Below are 26,552 nucleotides of genomic sequence, written 5' to 3' on the forward strand. Positions count from 1 at the left end.
CAGGTGCATTGGCCATGCTAAATTCTCCCTCAGTGTACCCATACGGAGGCCGGAGTGTGGCGGACTAGTGGATTTTCACAGTAACTTAATTGTGGTGTTAATGTAAGCCTACTTGTGACACTAATAAATAAACTTTATGAATCATCGAATCCCTATGGTGCTGAAGGAAGCCATTCGGCCCATCGAGCATCCTATTACCCAGGCCCATCCCTTGCACCATCCCCATGACTCCATTATCCCACTAATCCCTCTAACCTACACACCCTTAGACCACCTAACCTGCACATCTTTGGACTGTGGGAGGAAACTGGAGCACCCAGAGGAAACCCACGCAGACACGGGGAGAACGTGCAAAATCCGCACAGTCACCTGAGGCTGGAATTGACCTATCAAATTCGGCGTTGGGTGCCTGGCACTGTGGGGCAGCAGTGCTAACCATTGTCCTACCGTACCACCCATTTGTTCTGTAATGGTGCCAGAAAGCCTTGTTCTTGCTTTGTGCCAGAATTCTGGGGATTTCTTTCTTTACTTTGTCTTTTAATTAAAGAGATAATAATTGCTTTATTCAAAGATGTAGAATACATAAAATCTTCCACCTGATGCACCATCAATCGAGCAAAGACTAGTTTGTATGCAAGAACAAATAGGCTTTTATTAGCAAAAGACTTGGAGCACACCCATGCCGATGAACTGGTCCAGACTGAGGCAGGGGGGTGGGGAGCAGTCGCCTTTATACCTGGACTGGGGGGGGAGGAGTCTCGGGTAGGGCCGGCAGGGATCTGTCCAGGCATGTCACATATACAGGTAATAAGCTAACAGTGGTTTACCACACCACCATATAGGTCATTATTAGTTTATTTATTTTTTGGTTTTTTGTGGAACCTTTTGTGACAGTATTTCATAGTTTAACTGCATAAATATAGGGCATTTGGCTCAATAGGTTTGTACCAGTAATTAAGCTCTGGATAGACTTGTTCCTATCCTCCAACATCGAACCCCATTAATATATCCTGCTAGTTATTTCTCCTATTTAATGTGCACGCAATAGGGGACGGCACGGTGGCACAGTGGTTAGCACTGCTGCCTCTCAGTGCCAGGGAGCCGGGTTCAAATCGGCCTTCTGTCACTGTCGTGTGGAGTTTGCACGTTCTCCCCGTATCTGCATGGGTTTCCTCCGGATGCTCCAGTTTCCTCCCACAGTCCAAAGATGTGCAGGCTAGGTGGATTGGCTATGATAAATTGCCCCTTAGTGTCAGGAGGTTTGGCAGGGTAAATCTGTGGGTTACGGGAATAGGGCCAGAGTGGGATTGTTGTTGGTGCAGGCTTGATGACCTGTAGCTTATCTATGATCTATCTAATTATCGAATCATCTCATGAGCCCTGACGGTAGCCCTGATTTCTGCTAGTGTTGATGGCTGTGCCCTCAAGTGTCTAGGTCCTAAGCTCTGGAAATCCCCACCCCCTCCCTCCCCCCAAATCTCTTCACCTCTCTACATAGCCTTTCTTCCTTCAAAATTATCCTTAAGTCTTGCTCCTGTTCTACTCTCCTCCACGATGGCACAGTGGTTAGCACTGCTGCCTCCCAGCAATAGGGACCCAGGTTCGATTCCCACTTGGGTCTGTGCGGACTCTGCACGTTCTCCCCGTGTCTGCGTGAGTTTACTCCAGGTGCACCGGTTTCCTCCCACAGTTGGAAAGATGTGCAGGTTAGGTGCATTGGCCATGCTAAATTCTCCCTCAGTCTACCTGAAGAGGCGCTGGACTGTAGCAACTAGGGGATTTTCACAGTAGCTTCATTGCAGTGTTAATATAAGCCTAATTGTGACTAGTAATAAATAAACTTTAGATAAATAAATAAACTTTAAACTCCTTTGATTTGTTGTAAATATTGTCTGATGACATTTCTGTGGAGTGCCTGAGCGTGGTTCACGATGCTCAGGGGCACTACATAAATGCAGAATGCTGTTGGTGAGTTGCTATTGACACACCACAGGAGAGCAACATCTAAGCAGATGGTAGCTTGTGGGTCTCCCCAGTGTTCCCATCGGTGAATGGAAATGGCCATTTTTGTCATGTCAAAAACCAACAAATATTGCTATTTTATTTTTGTCAAATACTGTGCGTGCGTGTGAGGTGGGGGGTGGGTGGAAGGGTCTACAATCAGAAATATAGACGTGAACACAGCTTGCTTCTCAATGATCAGTGCTCTGACTTCAGCTCCGTTGTGTGAATTAGTTCTGTGCCCCTGGAACCCGAAATGTGTTGCAGAATGCCTCAGAGCAGGCAGGAGGCATGGAATAGTTTGTGAATGGAAGCGTGTATTCTGAGGTGGTGTGATGGGTGCTTTCAATTTGTGCTATTGTCTGCTTCTGGAGACATGATTTCTCATTCCTACTGCCCACCTGAACAAAAGGCATATTCTGGACTGCCACCAAAACACAAAAAGGTATTACACTTAAAAAAATAAACATTCAGTTGGGAGTGTTTTTTTGAGTTTTTTTTTAAATTTATGCTCAGTCTTAAGTGATGTTATTGTTGGGAGGAGAACAAACTGTGTGCAGCTCAGGATTTCATTTTCAGTTTCAGTTTGGGTTTTAGATGGGACAGCAAGTTAAAAAGAAATGTTTTCCCTCTCTCCTTGTTGTTTTGAAAATTCTGTTGGTTTCCTGAAGGGTGAAAATCTGCTGTTGTTGGGGGCTGGACCAGAGTCTCCCTGGTGTTTTGGGAAGCCGTCTTGTCTTCAAACTGTTCTGAGTCTCAAGAGCATTAGACTGCAGAATTCAACTAATGGCCTCAATCCCATTATCACGTGAGCAGTAGACTTTGCTTTAGTGAACCTGTTTAAAGGGTTGATTATGAAGGTTGTTTTGATTGGGACAGCTTATATATATTCTTTAAGGGTTATACATTATCATGGTTGTTTTGTTCCTTGTTTGTAGTTGATAAAAGATGTTGTTAATTTTCTTACTAAGGGCGGCACGGTAGCACAGTGGGTTAGCACTGCTGCTTCACAGCTCCGGGGACGTGGGTTCGATTCCCGGCTTGGGTCACTGTCTGTGTGGAGTTTGCACATTCTCCTCGTGTCTGTGTGGGTTTCCTCCGGGTGCTCCGGTTTCCTCCCACAGTCCAAAGATGTGCGGGTTAGGTTGATTGGCTGTGCTAAAATTGCCCCTTAGTGTCCCGGGATGTGTAGATTAGAGGGATTAGCGGGTAAAATATGTAGGGATATGGAGGTAGGGCCTGGGTGGGATTGTGGTCGGTGCAGACTCGATGGGCCGAATGGCCTCTTTCTGTACTGTAGGATTTCTATGATTTCTATGATTTACTATACATTCTTAAATAAACTTTGTTTGATGAAAGCTCCCTAGTGGGTCTTTTGAATCATACTTGAAGTAAAACATCTCATGCTTATCTTAGTCAAATTCAAAATGCAAAACTTATGATTCAGGCGGGCTCCATAAAACACTTTGGAGTTTCCAACCTGAACCATAACAGGAGATTTTGAAATATGTAGTAAAATAAAATATTTGCAGTTTTCAGCTTGCAAGGTTTAACTTGTTGCACAATTGTGAGCTGCTTTAATCCCATTGCTTTGGATCCATAAGCCCAGTTCAGTGTAATTTGTTCCGGCAGTTGGAGAATTAACAGTTTGCACGCTTGAGCACGTTTTCTACCAGATGAAGCTGGATTTTATTTTTTAAGTGTTTTATATCGAGCATTTGTTCAGAATTATGATCCTTTTCTTGCCAGCAACATAAGTCATTGGTAAAGTCAATGTTTGTCTGCTGAGCCATGTGCAATAAATCAGTTATATTAAACAAATCTTCTGTCCTTATATAATGTCCACTATGCACAATTGTGAACAGAGGGGTTATGATCACTTTCCACTCCTCTCCTTACTTTATGTGTCTATTTTCTATTTGGTTACAGTCCTAGAAGCCCTTTGGTACTTGACCATTGGAGAATGGAAGCTATCATAACTGTGTCAAACTCTGTCCATTTTCTAAAGTTTAATAGTGTCACAAGTAGGCTTACATTAACACTGCAATGAAGTTACTGTGAAAATCCCTGAGTCACCACACTCTGGCGCCTGTTTAGGTACATCAAACCAGCACGTCTTTCAGACTATGGGAGGAAACCGGAGCACCCAGACGAAACCCATGCAGACACGGGGGAACGTGCAAACTCCTCACACACACTGACCCAAGCCGGGAATCGAACCCCGGTCCCTGGCACTGAGACAGCAGTGTGAACCACCGACCTAGCCTGATTCTGACTGCCCTAAGCATTAACCGGCATCCATGCTATGTATATCTTTTCCAACTAAGTAAAGAAACCGTACTATCCTCAGCATCATGTACTTTGCTCCTAGCAGCAAGAATTATCCCTCTGCTTTGTTGCTGTTTGTTGTGATGTTGTGTACATTTGTTTTTATTCAATCATCAGGTGTGGGCATCACTGGCAAGACCAATACTTGTTACTCATCCCTAACTGTCCTTGAACTGAGTGACAGTTAAGAGTTAACCACATTGCTGTGGCTCTGGAGTCACATGTAGGCCAGACCAGATATGGACGGCAGATTTCCTTCCCTAAAGGGCATTAGTGAACCAGATGGGGTTTTACGACAATCGACAATGGTCTCACGGTCATCCTTTGGCTTTTAATTCCAATTCTTTACTGAATTCACATTTCACCACCTGCCATAGCGGGATTTGAACCTGGGTCCCCAGAGCAGTGCCTTGGGCTTTGGATTAATAGTCCAGTGACAATATCACTTACCATTGCCTCCCCTAACGCAGACAATGACACTTGCCTTTATGAAGCCATACAGTGACACTATTATGACTTCACTGTGTGTAAGATTGGAGGGTAAAAGTTGCAGCCTCCATGTTAAATGTTCACTATTGCCTGTGATCTCATCTGCAGCTGTTCACTGCTGCCTGTGATTCTGGGATCAGTGAGATTTCATGTATACTTTGAGTCAGGCATTTAGCGAAGTAATCAACCTGAGTAACCGTTAGGACCCAGGCTAGTCCAAGGCCTGTGCTGAGCTGTGTATTGCTCGTAATAAACTTCATGTAATTGCGTTCAACAAGAACTCTCATCTTTCTTAGCAGAGAGACAGATCCCTTAAAGTCGACATTGAGACCCTCACCATAAATGGTGGCAGCAGAGTGTACGAGACCATGACATAGTTCAACATTCCTCACAGCAAAAATATGGCCAAAACCAATGTGGGACATTGGCCAGTCGGAATATGTAATATATGGATTGAGCATGGATCTGGGAAAATGTGAGGTGAAACGATCCCCTTCTTCCATTCTGGCACCCCAATGCTCCACATTTGAACTCATAACCCGTTGGGCCACTCAGCCCATTGAGCCTGCTCCGCCATTCAATGTGATCATCACTGATCAGACACTTCAATGCCTTTTACCCGCACGATCCCCATAGCCCATTACGTTATTGTTAATCAGAAATCTATCAATCTCTACCTTTAAAAACACACAATGGCTGAGCTTTCACAGCCCTTTGGGGTAGAGAATTCCAAAGATTCACAACCCTCTGTGTAAAGACATTTCTCCTCATCTCGGTTCTATCAGTGGCTTTCCCTTTATTTTTAATTCTGCCCCCTAGTTCTAGACTTCCCAACCAAAGGAAACATCTTACCTGCATTTACCTGGTCTATTCCTTTAAGTATTTTGTAGGTTTCAATGAGATCACCTCTCATTCTTTGAATCGCTCGAGAATACAGATGCAGTTTGCCCAATCTCTCTTCATAAGACAGTCCCGCCATCCCCAGATCAAGTCTGGTGAACCTTTGTTGCACTCCTTCTATGGCAATAATATGGGGAGAGGGATTCCAGTTGCCAGCTGCTACATCTGTTTATTGCAACCCTTTCTTCCAAGTTTGCAAACCACCAGTACCTACCATACCTTATACAGGAATGTATCAAAGTTGGATAATTTTCAATGCATGTGCATACAAGGATTGTGAAGTCCATACTACAGAATGTATTCTGTTTCAAATCATGTTTTTAAACATCCTATGTGAAACAGCTAATAAATATTTAAAAAAAACCTGCACTTCCAATAAATTAATACAGAAGAAATCATCAAATCTTTAAGAGTTATGCAACTTTTAACAGGTTTAAATAATTCCGAATCTTCAAGAGTTGTTGGAGGATTGTACTTTACTGATTAAATTATTAATTTCAGTTTAAATTTCTGACAATATACTTTGAATCTTATTGTAGACCGTTAGCCACTGTATCCTTGAACCAATAACCATCAAGTTACTGCTGTGGATATTTCGATTCAAGTGTATAGTCCAGCGCTGTATTTTATTCTAATTATATTGGTTCTCATTGAGCTGAAAGATTATAATGATGGGTAAAAACAGCACTGCTTTGGTAGCAATATCAAACATTTGAAAATCAAAACAAACAAAAGCTTTGGATTTCAAAATGCCTTGCAAGCAATAAATGACATTGTTATGCAACACTATTGTCATCTGGATAAAAGCATCAGCAAAATTGTGCACAAGGATCTCACAATATCTATATTTCTCAACACTATTGGCATGAATATCCAATTAATCAATTTCTGGCGGTTGTGGTTGAGAGAGGAATATTGGCTTTGAATGGCAATAGGAAATCTTCAAAGTCTCTGCGTTGGCACACAGGAGAGATTCAACTTCTCAACTCTAAAGATAACAGCCGGAATTCTCCAGCCATTCACGCCGGCGGGATTCTCCAGTCCTGCTGGCAGTGCACCCCCGCCTGCCGTTCTCCCCCAGCATTGGGTGATGTCAATACGAATCCCCATTGACAGCGGCGGGACTAGAGAATCCCGCTGCCAGCAAACGACTCACCACCTCCTGCCGGCAGGAAACACGTAGCTGGGAGGCCAGAGAATCCCACTCAACATTGCCAACAATATTAGGATGATCACAGGCGGCACTGAATTGTCCACTCAGATTGTTTGCTCAGTCCTGGAATGGCTTTAGAACCTCCAGCCCCCACCCCTAAGCCAGACACACATACAAACATAAATTTGGAGCAGTTCCCTATTACTTTTTTCCCTGGAATCCCTACAGTGCAGAAGGAGGCCATTCGACCCATCGAGTCTGCATCGAAAACAACCCCACCCAGGCCTTATCCTTGTAACCCCACGTAATCCCCCTGACACTAAGGGGCAATCCCACCCAGACCCATTCCCCCGTAACCCCAAGTATTTACCCTGCAAATTCCCCTAACCTACACATCTTGGGAACACTAAGGGGCAATTTAACATGGCCAATCCACCTAACCTGCATATCCTGTAGTGTGGTTACTTTCAGGAGACCTGTAAACCACTCCCACAAGTGACTGCTTACCTTTACAATACCTCATCTCTCCCCAAACTGATTTTACATCTTGATCTCCAGAACTAAGGCTGTCTCTCTCTCTCTCTCTCTCTCACTCTCGACTGTAACAATGTAATCCTCGATTAACAGAGCTACCCTCTTACCTTTTCCTAGCTTCCTCTTCTCCCTCAGTGTAATATGCATTTGAATATTCAAGCTCCAGTCTTTGTCATTGTCATCTTGCAGCCATGTTTAGGTGGCTATCAGATCATATGTATTTATTTCTGTGCTGTCAATTCATCTGATTTGTTGTGAATAATATGTGCATTCAGACAAGGAGGACACGATCTTACCTACTGTTTATGCCAGGCTCCTGCTGAACCAAGGTTGGATGATTTGGCAGCCAGCCAAATCTCCATTCACTGCAGCGGGTTGGGAAAATTCCACTGGCTTGAACAGTGGTAAGATTTCGGCCAGTGACTGGAGTTCTGCCTTTTTACTATTTTTTATTAACTCTAGCTTTACCTGCTGGTGCACTCCCGGTGGGGGAGATAGTGGAAGCGGATACTCTTTCCTGCCACACTTTGCTCATCGTTCCCTTATCCCTACCTTGCTTTTTTGCCCTGTCTTCTCTATTTAATTTATTGCATTTTCCCCAAACTCAATTCCTTGCCCCCACTATTTAGTTTAAAGCCCTCTCTATTTCCCCAGTTACATGATTCTCCAGAACACTCACCCCAGCATAGTTCAGGTGAAGGTCATCTCAACAATACAGATCCACATTCCCCAGTACTGCTGCCCATGAGTCACAAACATACTCTCCCACACCATCTTTGGACCATGCATTAAGTTCTCTAAATCTGATTTTCCTTGTGCCAATTTGCTCGTGGCTCAGGTAGTCATCCAGAGATTAACCTTTTGAGGTTCTGTTTTTTTAATTTGAACCCTAGTTGCTCATGCTCCCTCAGCAGAACCTTGTTCCTAGTTCTACCTGTGTCGTTGGCACCTACGTGAACCACAGTCGCTGGATCAATCCCCCCTCCTCCCACAACTGCAAAAGTGTGAGGAAGAGTCAAATGAACATCAAAACAATTGTCTTTTAATGGCAATTTTCTCTTTGATGCTGGGATTGCGTGGTTTCTAATTTATACATTGTTCATACACTTTCTTAGTGCGAGATTGCTGGAATAATATAATTAAATTAAAGAGCAATTTTATGCTGCAGAATTATGTCCATTGGGAAATGGATTAAGACTTCACAAGTTAATTGCACATGAGAAGTGCAATCAGTAGTGCATATTTTCATGCCTTCTAACTGCGCTTGAATAAATGAGGGGAATGTGATTCTTCCCATTCATGGAACACAGGAACAGTCTGTCCGCCCGCCAGCTGGAATTCTAACTTTCCTTGGAGCAGTAATTTTGCGCTTTGGCCACCATTCATAAATGGGCTTTGCCTGTTTATTTTTATTTGTTTGCAGGGTCAGGGCAAACTCGCACAACAAGTGTGGCCAGTGGTACACTAGCATTTTTATTTTATTTATTCATTCACTCATGGGATGTGGGCATCTCTGGCTGGCCAGCATTTATTACCCATTCCTGGTTTCCCTTGGTCAGAGGGTAGTTGAGAGTCAACCACATTGCTGTGGCTCTGGAGTCACATGTAGGCCAGACCAAGTAAGGATGGCAGATTTCTTTCCCTAAAGGACATTAGTGAACCAGGTGAGTTTCTCCGACAATTGACAATGGTTTCATGGTCTTCAGTAGATTCCTAATTCCAGCTATTTTTTATTGAATTCAAATTCCACCAACTGTCGTGGCAGGATTCAAACCCGAGTCCCCAGAACATTGAGTTTCTGGATTAATAGTCTAGCAATAATACCACTGGGCCATCACCTGCTCCTTAGTTAAATATGTTAATATTTCAGGTGGACATTGTTCATTGGAATATGAGTTCAGGTGAAGACTAGGCCTGAAACTATAACCTGTTGTTACTGACTAAGCCTTAGTGCATTTTCAGCATGTTTGATTCTTTTTGAAGATTTTAAGGATCAGCAGTAGATTTTTTCATTACCGGAGGAGATAACATCTGTGTTTATACACCCTTATTGCTGCTATCATGATTCAAGTGAAAGCCTTGAGTGGATGTGAGACAGATCTACAGCCGCGCATACTTTTTCTTTTAAAGAAATCTTTAAATGAAAAACAACATAATACTGGATAAGTTGGCATTGCCACCTGCTGCTCAGCTGGGGTGTAAACACAGGCATGAACTGGCTGGGCTGAATGGCCTGATTCTTTGATCTCAAACCTATGAAAAGAAAGGCCTATGCATGCCATCTGCTTCAAATCCTCTTACTGAAGTAACACTACAAGTAGATCATTACAAAACTCTTTTGCCAAACCTTTTGAAGATTATATCTGGACAAGATAAATCTTTGACATTACATCTATGACAGTGGGATGTGGGAGCCATGGGCTCAAACTGATGGAGGGGGCATGCCAGGAAGAATTTTATACATCATTGCCCCACAGAATGACAAAGGGTAAAGCCCTAAATAACCCATGAGCCAGTAGGGTCTGCAGCTGCAGTTTTTCCCCTTCTCATTGAGAATTGATCTACCAGATCACATTCACCATGCGTCAAAAGCTAGAAATGAACATGTACATTGCAATAGGATGAGAACAAGCTGGGTTGTGGACCTAAATTGAAGAGCTCTTTCCAAGAGCTGGCACGGGCACCTTGGGCTGAATGACCTCCTACTATGCTGGGGCGGCATGGTGGCACAGTTGTTCACACTGCTGCCTCACAACTCCAGGGACCCAGGTTCGATTCTAGCTTGGGCCACTGTCTGTGCAGAGTCTACACGTTCTCCCTGTGTCTTCGTGGGTTTCCTTCTGGTGCTCCGATTTCCTCCCATAGTCTGAAAGATGTGCCGGTTAAGTGCATTGGCCATGCTAAATTCTCTCTGTGTATCTGAACATGTGTGGTGACTAGGGGATTTTAACAGTAACTTCATTGCAGTATTAATGTAAGCCTACTTGTGACAATAATTAATAAACTTCAGACTTTATGATTCTATTTAGGATTATGCTAAGGAAAAATTCAGCTTGTGATATTGCAAGGTTACTTAAAATCGAGCATTATTTTAGGTGCTTGTTCACATAGATGTGGCAGTCTCTTGGCCCTTCATTCTTGCCTTAAGAATACAGCTAAAGGTTTTGCTTGATTTACAAATACAGTTGATTGATTCAGCTACTAAAGTTGGGGTGCTGACAGTGTTGCACTTAGCTTCAAACTCTCAGAGGTGTTGCATTATGTTTCATTGTAGAATAGAACTTTAATATCTTTTACAATGTCACAGTTAATATATATGACTCCTTTTACTCTTTGTGATCAGTTTGTTTTCATACGATAAGTGTGTTATATTTTACCTTCAGACTGAGACTCCCAATTAAACAATTCCAGCAGCAAGTATTTTGTGAGTTCAATAATAAAAAAGGTAATTTATTATCATGCACTGACCCCCAATTTTACTCAGTGTTTCACTTACTCATTTTGCATTTACTCCTACACACACAAAGATTAGATACAGATGAAGATAATATACTGTTTCAGAATCATAATCTTTACATAGAAACATGGAAGATAGGAGCAGGAGGAGGCCATTTGGCCCTTCGAGCCTGCTCCGCCATTCATTACGATCATGGCTGATCGTCCAACTCAATAGCCTATCCTGCTAATTACAGTGCAGAAGGAGGTCATTCAACCAATTGGGTCTGCGCTGGCTCTCTGAAAGAGCATTCTACCTAATCCCACTCCCTGCCTTATCCTTAATCTTCCACATTCTTTATTTTCAGAGAGCATCAAACCTGCCTCAGCAATTCTCTCGGAAGTTCATTCCAGACTCCAAACAACCTCTTGGTGAAAAAATCTTTCAACACATTACTTTTATGCATTTTGCATTTTTTGTTTTGATTCTCTGCCCTTTAGTTCTTCATGCTGTCTTGAGTGAGAACAGTTTCTCACTAATTACTCTGTTTATATTGTGATGATTTTTATTTTTCTATTGGAACATGGTTATGTTCTGTTAAGGAGGCTTTGTGTGTCGATGATTGATTAAACTGAGGGAAGGTCGATAGAGGTAAATGTGTCAAGCTTATATATTTCTAATGAGAGGCTATGGCGAGGTTAGATTTACAAGTAAGTAGGTTGAGTTTAAAATTTGCATTATGGGATAAGTAGGGAATTTTCAGCTGTTTTATTACTAAGGGAAGATCCAAAGTGACATGGACATTGGCAGCAAATACAGCCTTTTGTAAATTGATTTTAAACATTCAACGAATTTCCATCTGCAAAAGAACCAAAGAGGGTGAGATCCTCAATGAGTACTTTACATTGGTATTCACAAAGGAGAGGGTGATGGTGTCTCAGAGGGGTATGTAAATCCATTAGAGCAAGTCATCATTACGAGGGGGGAAGTGTTAGGTGTATTAAAAAGCATTAAGGTAGACAAATCCCCAGGGCCAGATGGCATCTTTCCCAGATTACTGAGGGGAGACAAGAGATTAAATTGCTGGACCTCTAACAGAAATCTTTGTTTCCTCATTAACCACAGGTAAGGTCCCAGAGGATTGAGGGATAGCCAATGTTGTCCCGTTATTTAAGAAGGGTAGTAAGGATAACCCAGCTAATTATAGGCCAGTGAGCTTGATATCAGTGATAGTGAAATTGTTGGAGAAGATTCTTAGAGATAGGATCTATACACATTTGGAACTGAATGGATTTAATTGAGTTTTTTGAGGAAGTGACCAAAATGATTGACGAAGGAAGGGCAGTGGGCATTGTCCACATGGACTTTAGTAAAGATCCCTCATGGCAGGCTGGTGCAAAATGTTAAATCACACGGGATCAAGGGTGAACTAGCTAGATGGATTCAGAACTGGCTTGGCCATAGAAGACAGAGGGTAGCGGTAGAAGGGTGTTTTTCTGAATGGAGGTCTGTCACTAGTGCTGTTACACAGGGATCAGTGCTGGGACCTCTGCTGTTTGTAATATATATAAATGACTTGGAGGAAAACATAGCTGGTCTGATTAGCAAGTTTGCGGATGATGCTAAGATTTCTGGAGTTGCAGATAGTGATGAAGATTGTCAGAGAATACAGCAGGATATAGATAGACAGGAAAATTGAGTTGAGAAATGGCAGATGGAATTTAATCCGGACAAATGTGAGGTGATGCATTTTGGTAGATCCAGTTCAGGTGGGAGCTATAAAATGAATGGCAGAACCATCAGGAGCATAGACACACTGAGAGATCTGGGAGCACAGGTCCACAGATCCTTAAAAGTGGCAACACAAGTGGAAAAGGTGGTGAAGAAAGCATATGGCATGCTTGCCTTCATTGGCCGGGGCATCGAGTATAAAAGTTGGCAAATTATGTTACAGCTATATAAAACATTGGTTAGGCCACATCTGGAATACTGTTATTAATTCTGGTTACCACACTACCAGAAGGACATGGAGGCTTTGGAGGGAGTACAGAAAACATTTACCAGGATGTTGCCTGGTATTAGCAATGAGGAAAGATTGAATAAACTGGGATTGTTCTCCCTGGAAAGGCGAAGGCTGAGGGGTGACCTGATAGAAGTTTATAAAATTATGAGGGGTATTGATAAGATGAATAGTTGGAAGCTTTTTCCCAGGGCAGAAATGACAATTACAAGGGGGCACAAGTTCAAAAGTTCAGTGGAGATGTGCGGGGGAAGTTTTTTTACACAGATGATGGTGGGGCCTGGAATGCACTGCCAAGTGAGATGGTTGAGGCAGATACGTTAACGATATTTAAGACTTAACTGGATAGACAATTGAACAGGCGGGGAATAGAGAAGTACAGGTGGTTGGTCTAGATAGGACAACTTGACCGTGCAGGCTTGGTGGGCCGAAGGGCCTGTTCCTGTGCTGTATTGTTCTTTGTTGATGGCTCCACCTCATTCGTCTTTCTGCTATGGCCTGATTATCGTCATGACAAAGCATTTGTGCCTCATTGTGGGACTTAGGAGTAAGCTGTTCAGATCCCGAACATGTCTGATTTGTACGTCACCTTCGTTACGTGCCTTTGTTCGATATCCTTTGATACCTTTGACTGACAAAAGGGTTGAAGATATCAGTTGACTCAGTACCTGCAGCCTTTTGAGGGAAACAGATTTTTTGTTACCCTTTGTGTTGACGTAGTTGTATCTGGTTTCACTTCCAATTGGCCTTGTGTAACTATTTTGATCAGTCCTCTTGTTCCTAATTTTTCCACCAGAGGAAATAGTTTCTCCTTATCTATCCTGTCTAATCTCTATCATTTTGAACGTCTCAATTAGATCCTCTCATTAATCGGCAATGTGCTTCAGGGATGAAATCTGCCACCCTTTTCTGGCCTGGCCTACATGTGACTCGAGACCACAGCAATGTGGTTGACTTCTAACTGCCCTCTGAACCATTCAGTTCAAAGGCAATTAGGAATAGACAACAAACGGGGAAGAGGCAGGGGAATGGCATTGAGTCATAATGCTAGTCTGGCCTCCTCCTCCACCATAACAATTCTGCAATTCTGTGATGAACTTTGCACCCAATGAGTGGTAATGACCTGGAACCCGATGCAAACAAGGCTGCTGGAAGCAGAGAAAAAGGAATATGGGTGGCACAGTGGTTAGAACTGCTGCCTCACAGCCCCAGAGTTCACTTCAGGGTTCAATTCTGGCCTTGGGTTATTGTCTGTGTGGAGTTTGCACCTTCTCCCCGTGAGTGCATAGGTTTCCTCCAGGTGCTCCAATTTCCTCCCACATTCCAAAGATGTGCAGGTTAGGAGGATTGGCTATGCTAAATTGACTCTTAGAGTCAGGGGGATTAACAGGGTAAATACGTGAATTTAAGAGGATAGGGATTGGGTGGGATTGTTGATCAGTGCAGGTTCGATGGTTATTCTATGATTAAACTCTATGACTGGATTTCTGTACAAAGAGCTAGCACAGACACGATGGGCTGAACAACCCCCCTCTGCATTATGATGATTCCATGGCTTGAGAGTGGAAGTGATGAAGAAATACGACTGGAGCATAGAACGGCACTGCCCCCTCTTTTCCCACGTCCCCATCCCCCTGTCGAGTTGCTATATTAAAGAAAGCCTCTGCAACAGACACGTACACTGCCAGCCTGTCGAGCAGAGTTATCAGAGGTGTCATTTTGCATGTGCCATCACCATGGTATCTGTCATGATGGGAACCATCTCTTTGAATTACCAAGTCTGTTTAGTGCCAAGAGCAATTAAAGCTTTATTGAATTTTTCCATTAACTACCATATGGCTGGGAATCTTTCTCCCTTTGTCCTGAAAGCGCCTACGTTCAGGTGATAATTATCACACGCGCAATCTCTCTCTCTCGGAGAAGATAAGATGCTCATTTGGAAGCTGACATCTGTCACCAGCACTCAAATCTGCCAGAAATCTGAAAGTCCATTTCGAACATATCGTGCAATTCCCTAAATGTGGAACATAAGAGTTATTATTGCAATCGGTAAGCATTAGAAATAGTTAATTTATTAAAAATTAAATTTGCATCTTAATCAGTTCATTACGGCAAAATTAAATTGCAGCCACTCTTGTGTTTTGCAACTGAACTGGGGTGGTGGAGGAGATAAGCAACTCAATTAGGAATGCAATAATCTTGCAGTCAGCACAGGATGATGGAAACTAACGTACATTTGTCAGGCCAAATGTTCCCAATGCTTTTTTAGCACCTAGGAGGTAGATTATGGACAGTTAAGAAATGCTGGTAGGGAGAGAAGGAAACAGTTCATCATCGTGGCCCAGATGAGAGGTGACCATTGTGACAATAGTGGGTCATGTTTCTTGTGCAGAATTTGTTTTAGCAGTTTGTCTTCTTATCGGTGCCATTTTGTCTGCATGTGGCAGCCCCTGTTGTTACTGCAGCAGCATAATTGATCTTAATTGCTAAAATGTGTGTTTTAATCTGGAGTAAAGTATTTCCCCTTTGGGGTTTTTCAGTGTGGGGCTTGATTGACGGGTAAGGCCATATGACTGGGTCGGGCTAGACTCCCAGCAAGAAACCCAGTTCAGTTGCTGTTTGGGATCTTTAGAGGGAAGTAGCTCTTTTTGTCCCTGGAGATTGGGATCTGCCAGAATATAGGTCACTTGTCTCTTTCTCTGAAGTTTGGCTGCTTGAAGGTGAATCTTTCTCTGGAATCTCCTTGCTAATAGGGAAAATTGGTGAAGAAGAACAAATAGAAAAAGAGGAGAATGGCATTCTTAATATACAACAGTTCCCTACATGATTGCCACTTGGATAGGAGCAAAACTTTATTACATAAGGATCTTAAGCAACAAAAATATGATGTAGCTGAGATGGCAACTTTTCGGTCTAAAGTTCATGTTTCTGCTTTTTATCAGAATGGTTTTTTTGGAATTGCAGTACATTGTAACTCACTGGGCACTGAATCTCTCCCAGCTATCTTGCTCAGACAGCCAACCATGTCCATTATGTCATTTAACAGCTATGTCTGTTAAAGGTCCTTTATCTCCGACTGCTGTCCGAGGCATCCACGATTCTGAGTGATTAACTCTTTTCATTTTCCAGAGTTCAACAAGATTCTTGCAAATATAACTTTAGGCCATTTGTGCCCTTCCCACTGACTTATTTTTTCCTCCACTAGTGCCTATATCCTCATCTTTTATTTAAGTTTGAACATAGTGTTCTGAATAGCATTAAATAATAGAATGGAACCTCAACTGTCCCAATATTCCACAGGGAATCCAATCCAACTGGTGGATAATCAATGTTTTATATTTCCCATATTTTTCTTCCCATTATCACGGGCTTTAACACTCTCCCTATCATATGGACATTGTATTTCATACGTTATGGCAGTTTAACTGAATTAGTGTAACAAATGTAGTAAAATGTAATCAATATCTATTCACTTACAAGGTTATCAGACATTGAACCCATCCCATATCACAGTGCTTGCTGTTTTAATGAAGGCCTTTTTAAGGTTTTTAAATTAATGGTTTAAGTATCCATTAAAATGGTGGGCAAAACAACTTCAGTGTACCCCCATTCTATTATTAAAAAGCCTAACTTCAAGGCAATGGGGGGTAGAGTTTCTCTCCATGTACACATTTGGGAAATTACATCAAAATTCTCACACACAAAGTACAGTATTCATTTACATTCCAAAAATGGTGGTAATATGGGCACTCTGTGTCCATACACAATAGAACCTGGGCAGTATTGAGACTTCTGTGAGGCAATCACCAACAAGAGAGAATCCTATTATCTTCCCTTGACATTCAATGGTATTTACCATCGCTGAATCCCCCACTCTCAACATTTTGGAGGGCTTACCATTGCCTAGAAACTGAACTAGACATTGAAATACTCTGGCCACAGGAACAGGTCAGAGCCTTGGAATTCTGTGGTGATTAACTCTCCTCCAGACTCTCCAACATCTGTCCACCATCTGCAAGACACAAGTCAGGAGTGTAATCTAATACCCTCCACTTGCCTGGATGAGTGCAGCTCCAACAACACTCGAGAAGCTCTACAACATCCAAGACAAAGTAGCCTCCTTGATTAGCACCTCATCCACCACCTGAAACAGTCACTCACTCCACCAGTGATGCACAGTGGCAGCAGTGTACACCGTCTAAAAGATACACTGCAACAACTCACCAAGGCTCCTGAGATAGCACCTTCCAAAACTGCGACCCTGCCCACCCAGAAGGACCAGGATAGCAGATGCATGAGAACACTATCGCGGCATGTTCCCCGCTACGTCACACACTGTCCTGAACATGGAACAATATCACGGTTTCTTCACACTCCCTTCCTAAAAGCACTGTGGGTGTACCTACACCATGTGGACTACAGCAGTTCAAGAAGGCATCTCACCACCAACTTCGAGGGCAATTAGGGATGGGCAATAATTGTTGGCTTAGCCAGCGATGCCCACCCACATCACGCAAGTGAATTTTTAAAAATGAAAATGGGTTTTGTCATCAAAAGTGAAGAGGATCCAGTGCTCCACCTGTAACCTTGACTTAAAATCATTTGAAAACATACTTTGCTTGAATTAATTACTTGCTTCATTGGTGCATAACAGTTTATTTCTTTATAACTTAAGTTTAAAGCATGCCTACTATTGTCTGCACGCCAAATAAATAAGCACCAGTTGAAAAGCCTCCCCCAACGAGGTTAATCATCGAGGATGTGGGCCTGGTCAGATTTGTGGATGGGGCCTGATCCCGGCAAATTAAATCTTAAATCAACACAAAAGATCATGAAGAACAAGAACAAACACTTAACTCACTTTTACAATTCCCAATTCTTATTTGCTGTTTTTTTAAATCCTTTTTGCCCAAGCTTTTTCCGATGTCATTAGCTCAAATGAACAGATAAATCTATCCCCCTCTGTATTAGCACAAGATGGTAAGAAGTCTCACAACACCAGGTAAAAGTCCAACAGGTTTATTTGGAATCACGAGCTTTCGGAGCGCTGCCCCTTCATCAGGTGGCTCACCAACCTCCCCTGCCCCGCCCTCTTCTTCAGGCCAATTGCCACATTCCTAAGGCAACCCTTTACCAAGCTGTACCTTTATTTTCCCATTCACGCATTCTGATCACTTAATGGATTCTTTCAACACCTTCTCAGCTTCTGCATGCTCATTTACATTCGCTTTCTCCAATTCTATCAGCCCTCCCTACCCTCCTAGTATGAATCTCTGCTGACTCTCTTTCTCCTCAGCTCCGGCGAAGGGTCATCCAGACTCAAAACGTTGGCTCTACTCTCTGTCCACAGATGCTATGATATGGAGATGCCGGTGTTGGACTGGGGTGGGCACAGTAAGAAGTCTCACAATGTCAGGTTAAAGTCCAACAGGTCTATTTGGAATCACGAGCTTTCGGAGCACTGCTCCTTCGTCAGTGCTCTAACAGATGCTGTCAGACCTGTTGAGATTTTCCAGCATTTTTCTGTTTTTGCTTCAGATTCCGGCATCCGCAATATTTTGCGTTTATTGTATGTCCATACAAAGTCCATGACTCGCCTGATGAAGGAGCAGCGCTCCAAAAGCTTGTGATCCCAAATAAACCTGTTGGACTTTAACCTGGTGTTGTGGGACTTCTTATCATGCCTACCCCAGTCCAATGCTGGCATCTCTGCATCTTAGCACAAGATGCACTTAAATGTATTGATTTAAAGTACCAAGGCCACTATGGGGTGTGTAATATATTTAAGAAGTTACATAGAACAGTACAGCACAGAACAGGCCCTTCGGCCCACGATGTTGTGCCGAGCTTTATCTGAAACCAAGATCAAGCTATCCCACTCCCTATCATCCTGGTGTGCTCCATGTGCCTATCCAATAACCGCTTAAATGTTCCTAAAGTGTCTGACTCCACTATCACCGCAGGCAGTCCATTCCACACCCCAACCACTCTCTGCGTAAAGAACCTACCTCTGATATCCTTCCTATATCTCCCACCACGAACCCTATAGTTATGCCCCCTTGTAATAGCTCCATCCACCCGAGGAAATAGCCTTTGAACGTTCACTCTATCTATCCCCTTCATCATTTTATAAACCTCTATTAAGTCTCCCCTCAGCCTCCTCCGCTCCAGAGAGAACAGCCCTAGCTCCCTCAACCTTTCCTCATAAGACCTACCCTCCAAACCAGGCAGCATCCTGGTAAATCTCCTCTGCACTCTTTCCAGCGCTTCCACATCTTTCTTATAGTGAGGTGACCAGAACTGCACACAATATTCCAAATGTGGTCTCACCAAGGTCCTGTACAGTTGCAGCATAACCCCACGGCTCTTAAACTCCAACCCACTGTTAATAAAAGCTAACACACTATAGGCCTTCTTCACAGCTCTATCCACTTGACTGGCAACCTTTAGAGATCTGTGGATATGGACCCCAAGATCTCTCTGTTCCTCCACAGTCTTCAGAACCCTACCTTTGACCCTGTAATCCACATTTAAATTAGTCCTACCAAAATGAATCACCTCACATATATCAGGGTTAAACTCCATTTGCCATTTTTCAGCCCAGCTTTGCATCCTATCTCTGTCTCTTTGCAGCCTACAACAGCCCTCCACCTCATCCACTACTCCACCAATCTTGGTGTCATCAGCAAATTTACTGATCCACCCTTCAGCCCCCTCCTCTAAGTCATTAATAAAAATCACAAAGAGCAGAGGACCAAGCACTGATCCCTGTGGCACTCCGCTAGCAACCTGCCTCCAATCCGAAAATTTTCCATCCACCACCACCCTCTGTCTTCGATCAGACAGCCAGTTACCTATCCAATTGGCCAACTTTCCCTCTATCCCACACCTCCCACATCTCCTCACTTTCATCATAAGCCGACCATGGGGGACCTTATCAAACGCCTTACTAAAATGTTACGATTTAATGAAGATTATGAGAAACTTTGTCACCCAACCCCTGCCTTACCTCATATTGCAGCAGTTCAAGAAGGCAGCTCTGGGGGCATTTATGCTGGCTAGCACTGTCTTCTCATAGATCAGTAAGTTTGCAGAAATGTCAAAAAAGAAAGTGCGACCACTCCAAACTGCATGGCTGTCAAGGGCAGTAACATTATGTAGCTTGAACTTCTGAGTGCTGGCATTCAGTAGAATGGTGTTGCACTTTTAAAATAAACACTTAGTACCTTTTGTACAGCTCGGGTGATATCGCCCCACAGCACCACCTATGTCCCTTGCCACTTCATTTTTTATTGATTGACATGAAGGATTTATCTCTCAGATGGTGTAGGAGATATTTCTGAAGCTATAATTCATAACTCATGCCTGACCCCTCAAAAGGTTCTGTGAGTGATTGTCACCGTAATGTTGACAGAAGCATCCTGAATGTGGCAACGGAACTGAACTCCATCTGACCCTTGATTTTCTTTTGCATTTTGGGATGTTTTGCACGAGTCTTGAGATGGAATCTCTGTTCAACTTGAACTCCACACTTGCTCCTGTCTTCAGACAAGTTTCAATGAGCTTGGCTGGTTTACTATGAGGGGAAAATGAAAGTGTCAAATGAACGGTCCTGTTCTGAATGGGAAATCTGCCTCTGATCAGCTGGCCCAAGGTGATGTGGTGATGAGGTTCTCAGCATAGCCCAAAGCTTTCAACTTGCTTTGTAGTTGGTGTTATGGCTTTATCTGTATAGGGAAGGTTTCCCTCTTACCATGAATAAACCTAGTCACCTTAAGCAGGTTTCTTAAACTATATTTTTTAAAAAACACTACATATAATGGTCAGGGAGTCAGCACTGGAGGCAACGGTCTAGTGGTATTATCACTAGACTATTAAACTCAGCTCATGTTCTGGGGATCCGGGTTCGAATCCTGCCACAGCTGATTGTGAAACTTGAATTCAATAAAAAACATCTGGAATTAAGAATCTACCGATGACCATGAAACCATTGTTGATTGTTGGAAAAACCCATCTTGTTCACAAATGTCATTTAGGGAAGGAAATTGGTAGCACAGTGGTTAGTACTGCTGCATCACAACGCCAGGGACCCGGATTCGATTCCCGGCTTGGGTAACTGTCTGTGTGGAGTTTGGACGTTCTACCCATGTCTGCGTGGGTTTCCTCCGGGTGCTCCGGTTTCCTCTCACCTTCTGAAAGATGTGCTGGTTAGGTGCATTGACCCGAACAGGCGCCGGACTGTGGCGACTAGGGGGAATTTCACAGTAACTTCATTGCAGTGTTAATGTAAGCCTTGTGACAAATAAATAAACTTAAATCTGCCATCCTTACCTGGTCTGGCCTATATGTGAGTCCAGAGCCACAGCAATGTCATAGAGTCATAGAGGTTTACAGCATGGAAACAGGCTCTTTGGCCCAACTTGTCCATGCCGCCCTTTTTTTTAAAAACGGCTAAGCTAATCCCAATTGCCCACATTTGGCCCATATCCCTCTATACCCATCGTACCCATGTAAATACCTAAATGCTTTTTAAAAGACAAAATTGTACCCGCCTCTACTACTACCTCTGGCAGCTTGTTCCAGACACTCACCACCCTCTGTGTGAAAAATTGCCCCTCTGGACACTTTTGTATCTCTCCCCTCTCACCTTAAACTTATGCCCTCTAGTTTTAGACTCCCCTACCTTTTGGGAAAATATATTGACTATCTAGCTGATCTGTGCCCCTCATTCTTTTATAGACCTCTATAAGATCACCCCTCAGCCTCCTACGCTCCAGAGAAAAAAGTCCCAGTCTATCCAGCCTCTCCTTATAACTCAAACCATCAAGTCCTGGTAGCATCCTAGTAAATCTTTTCTGCACTCTTTCTAGGTTAATAATATCCTTTCTATAATAGGGTGACCAGAATTGCACACAGTATTCCAAGTGTGGCCTTACCAATGTCTTGTACAACTTCAACAAGACAGCCTCCCACAATGTCCTGGGATACACTTCATCAGGTCCCAGGGATTTATCTACCTTGATGCGCTTTAAGACTTCCAGCACCTCCTTCTCTGTAATATGTACACTCCTCAAGACATCACTATTTATTTCCCCAAGTTCCCTAACATCCATGCTTTCCTCAATAGTAAATACTGATGAGAAATATTCATTTAGGATCTCACCCACCTGTATCCGCACATAGATGACCTTGTTGATCCTTAAGAGGCCCTACTTTCTCCCTTGTTACTCTTTTCCCCTTTATGTATTTGTAAAAGCTCTTTGGATTCTCCTTTGCCTTTTCTGCCAAAACAATCTCGCGTCCCCTTTTTGCCCTCCTGATTTCTCTCTTAACTCCACTCCTACAGCCCTTATACTCTTCAAGGGATTCACTTGATCCCAGCTGCCTATGCATGTCATGTGCCTCATTCTTCTTCTTGACCAGGGCCTCAATATCCCGAGTCATCCAGGGTTCCCTACTTCTGCCAGCCATGCCCTTCACTCTAAGAGGAATGTGCTTACCCTGAACCCTGGTTAACACACTTTTGAAAGCCTCCCATTTACCAGACGTCCCTTTGCCTTCCCACAGACTCCCCCAATTAACTTTTGAAAGTTCCTGCCTGATACCATCAAAATTGGCCTTGCCCCAATTTAGAATTTTAACTTTTGGGCCAGACCTATCATTCTCCATAGCTATCTTAAAACCAATAGAATTATGGTCACTGGTCCCAAAGTGATCCCTCACTACCACTTCTGTCACCTGCCCTTCCTTATTTCCCAAGAGGAGGTCAAGTTTTGCCCCCTCTCTAGTCGGGCCATCCACATACTGAATGAGAAATTCCTCCCGAATACACTCAACAAATTTCTCTCCATCCAACCCTCTACTACTATGGCTTTCCCAGTCAGTGTTGGGAAAGTTAAAATCTCCGACTATTACCACCCTATTTTTCTTGGAGCTATCTGTAATCTCCTTACATATTTGCTCCTCAATTTCCCGCCGACTATTTGAGGGCCTATAGTACAACCCTATCAAAGTGATTTCCCCCTTCTTATTTCTCAGTTTTACCCATATAGACTCAGTGGCCGAACCCTTGGATATATCCCCTCTCAGTACGGCCGTGATGCTTTCCCTAATCAAAAGTGCAACTCCCCTTCCTCTCTTACCTCCTGTTCTATCTTTCCTATAGCATCTGTACCCTGGAACATTGAGCTGCCGGTCCTGTCCCTCCCTTAGCCATGTTTCAGTAATTGCTATAATATCCCAGTCCCATGTACCCATCCATGCCCTGAGGTTATCTGCCTTGCCCATCAGGCCATTTTGCATTGAAATAAATGCAGTTTAATCTGGACTTACCTTGCTCTCTGTCCTGCTTTTGCCTGACCTGTCTGGTGCTCGGATTACTGACACTGCCTTTACTACTTAATGTGCTCTCTTTAACTTCTGTGCTGTTCTCAAACTTCTCTTCTGTCTCCCTATTGCTTTGGATCCCACCCCCCTGCCAAACTAGTTTAAACCCTCCAATGTGATTGACTCTCAACTGCCCTCAGGCAACTAGGGATGGGCCATAATTGGGGCGGCACGGTAGCACAGTGGTTAGCATTGCTGCTTCACAGCTCCAGGGACCTGGGTTCGATTCCCGGCTTGGGTCACTGTCTGTGTGGAGTTTGCACATTCTCCTCGTGTCTGCGTGGGTTTCCTCCGGGTGCTCCGGTTTCCTTCCACAGTCCAAAGATGTGCGGGTTAGGTTGATTGGCCATGCTAAAAATTGCCCCTTAGAGTCCTGAGATGCGTAGGTTAGAGGGATTAGTGGGTAAATATGTAGGGATATGGGGGTAGGGCCTGGGTGGGATTGTGGTCGGTACAGACTCGATGGACCGAATGGTCTCTTTCTGTACTGTAGGGTTTCTATGATTTCTATGAATAAATGCTGGCCAGCCAGCGACACCTATGTCCCACAAATGAATTTTTTAAAAATAGGTTCTGAGGTAGGTACGTCTCTCTTGAGTACAGACTCTTCCATTAGCTCCACAGGGTCTCCAACACATGACTGTTGATCTCACTGTTACATTATGATAATCATTACCATAACTTATTGAATACAGGAGTTGGGACATCTTGTTGAAGTTGTACAAGACATTGGTAAGGCCACACTTGGAATACTGCATGCGATTCTGGTCACCCTATTATAGAAAGGATATTATTAAACTAGAAAGAGTGCAGAAAGGATTTACTAGGATGCTACCGGGACTTGATGGATTGAGTTATAAGGAGAGGCTGAATAGACTGGGACTTTTTTCTCTGGAGCGTAGGAGGCTGAGGGTGACCTTATAGACGTCGATAAAATAATGAGGGGCATAGACAAGGTAGATAGTCAATATCTTTTCCCAAAGGTAGGGGAGTCTAAAACTAGAGGGCATAGGGTTAAGGTGAGAGGGGAGAGACACAAAAGTATCCAGAGGGGCAGTTTTTTCACACAGAGGGTGGTGAGTGTCTGGAACAAGCTGCCAGAGGTAGCTCCCCATCCTGCCTCCAGGAAAATAATAAAACAGAGCAGAAGAACTGGCATACCCACAGCGGCGCCATATTTCCCTGCCTTCTCACACCCACTGGGTCCGAAACATTCAGCTCATAGAGAAACAAGTTGGTCCTGCTTTAAACCCTTTTTATTTATCCCTGCTTCTCAGTTTGAATATCTTTGACCATTTGTCGTAGATGCACTGCAGATGGTTTTTTTTGCTGTTTGTGCATTACCTATAAGTCAGGGCTGTCGCACTTATTTATTTTGCTGAGATATTTCTGGCTCCTAGTTCAGACCCAACTCCGTTCTGTCTCCCACGATACATTGCTTGAGAGCAAATGTAGTTTCAAAGTAATGGAGAGTTCATTTTTGTGTTTAGTTGCCATTAATCATGCACAATCTAATTATTATTAATAGCCAAACCTAGAGGCAATAGGTTTCAAATCTCTCATCGTAACTTTCTTAACAGAAGTGAACTGTGCCCCTAACGATTACGGAAAGGGTAAACCACTCCAGCAAATGGGACACAAAACCTCCATTCAACCTCAGCTTTCCTGAATGTTAAAAAATGATAATTTGATCCAAGTGAATTTCATGTGATAATATTGTTCAATTCTCTTGGATTTAGCTGCAAGGATATGAGAGGCGAAGGCAGCGTAACATGCATGGTGTATGGTTTTGGAAATTAAAATGAATATCTTTAAAGTGCACTTGTGAAATATAATGGAGAACAAATTGTTTTGTCTTGTCAAATTGAGTACGAACTAAAAGATAAGAAAGACTGCCCTCTCGTTCCATTATCAAGATGTGCCTTATTTAATAAGAACATCCACAAATGTATCAGCCTCTCTGTCAAATATATTCACACTTAATTTAGAGAACACATATTGTAAAATGGAATAGTTTCAGCAAGAGTTTAAAGCTTCCTTTATCCATTGACAAGTTACAATAAATCTCTAAAATCTTGATGAGTATCTCAGGTTACCATGTAAGAAAACAATATTTCACTCACTCAATAACCATAAAGCAATGCCATGCATATGGATACACGATAAATGCAAAATACTTTGGATGGTGGAATCTGAAGCACAAACAGAAAAATGCTGGAAAATCTCAACAGGTTTGACAGGATCTGTGAACACAGTAAGAAGCCTCACAACACCAGGTTAAAGTCCAACAGGTTTATTTGGAATCACGAGCTTTCAGAGCGCTGATGAAGGAGCAGCGCTCTGAAAGCTCATGATTCCAAATAAACCTGTTGGACTTTAACCTGGTGTTGTGAGACTTCTTACTGTGCCCACCCCAGTCCAATGCCGGCATTGCCACATCATAGCATCTGTGGTCAGAGAGTAGAGCCAACGTTTCGAGTCTAGATGACCCATCATCAGACCTGAAGGGAAAGAGAGTCAGCAGAGATTTATACTGTGAGGGTAGGGAGAGGTGATGGAATTGGACATGTAAAGGGAATGTAAATGAGCATGCAGAAGGCTGAGAAGGTGTTGAAAGTGTCCATTAAGTGATCAGAATGCATTCATGGTAAAATATTTGATTTGATTTATTATTGTCACATGTATTAACATACAGTAAAAAGTATTGTCTCTTGCACGCTATACAGACAAAACATACCTTTCATAGAGAAGGAAACGAGAGAGTGCAGAATGTAGTGTTACAGTCATAGCTAGGATGTAGAAAAAAAATCAACTTAATGCAAGGTAAGTCCATTCAAAAGCCTGACAGCAGCGAGGAAGAAGCTGTTCTTGAGTCGGTTGGTACGTGACCTCAGACTTTCGTATCTTTTTCCCGACAGTAAATAAAGGTACAGCTAGGTAAAGGACTGCCTGAGGAATGTAGCAGTTGGCCTGAAGAAGAGGGCGGGGCAGGGGAGGTTGGAAAGATGGACAGCAATAAAATGGAGAATGAGATGAAATGAAATGAAATAAAGTAAATGGAAATGGGGTGGAGGGGAGGGTTCATGCTCTGAAGTTGTTGAACTCAACGTTCAGTCCAGAAGGCCATAAAGTGCCCAATCGGAAGATGAGGTGCTGTTACTCCAGTTTGCATTGGGGTTTGCTAGAACATTGCAAAAGGCCAAGGACGGTCATGTGGACAGGAGAGCAGGATGGTGTGTTGGGCATACGTACAGACAAATGAATTAGGTGCAGGAGCAGACCATTTGGCCCCACGAGCCTTCTCC

This window comes from Mustelus asterias, chromosome 27 (genome assembly GCF_964213995.1).
Source record: "Mustelus asterias chromosome 27, sMusAst1.hap1.1, whole genome shotgun sequence".
In the NCBI taxonomy this organism is placed as follows: Eukaryota; Metazoa; Chordata; class Chondrichthyes; order Carcharhiniformes; family Triakidae; genus Mustelus; species Mustelus asterias.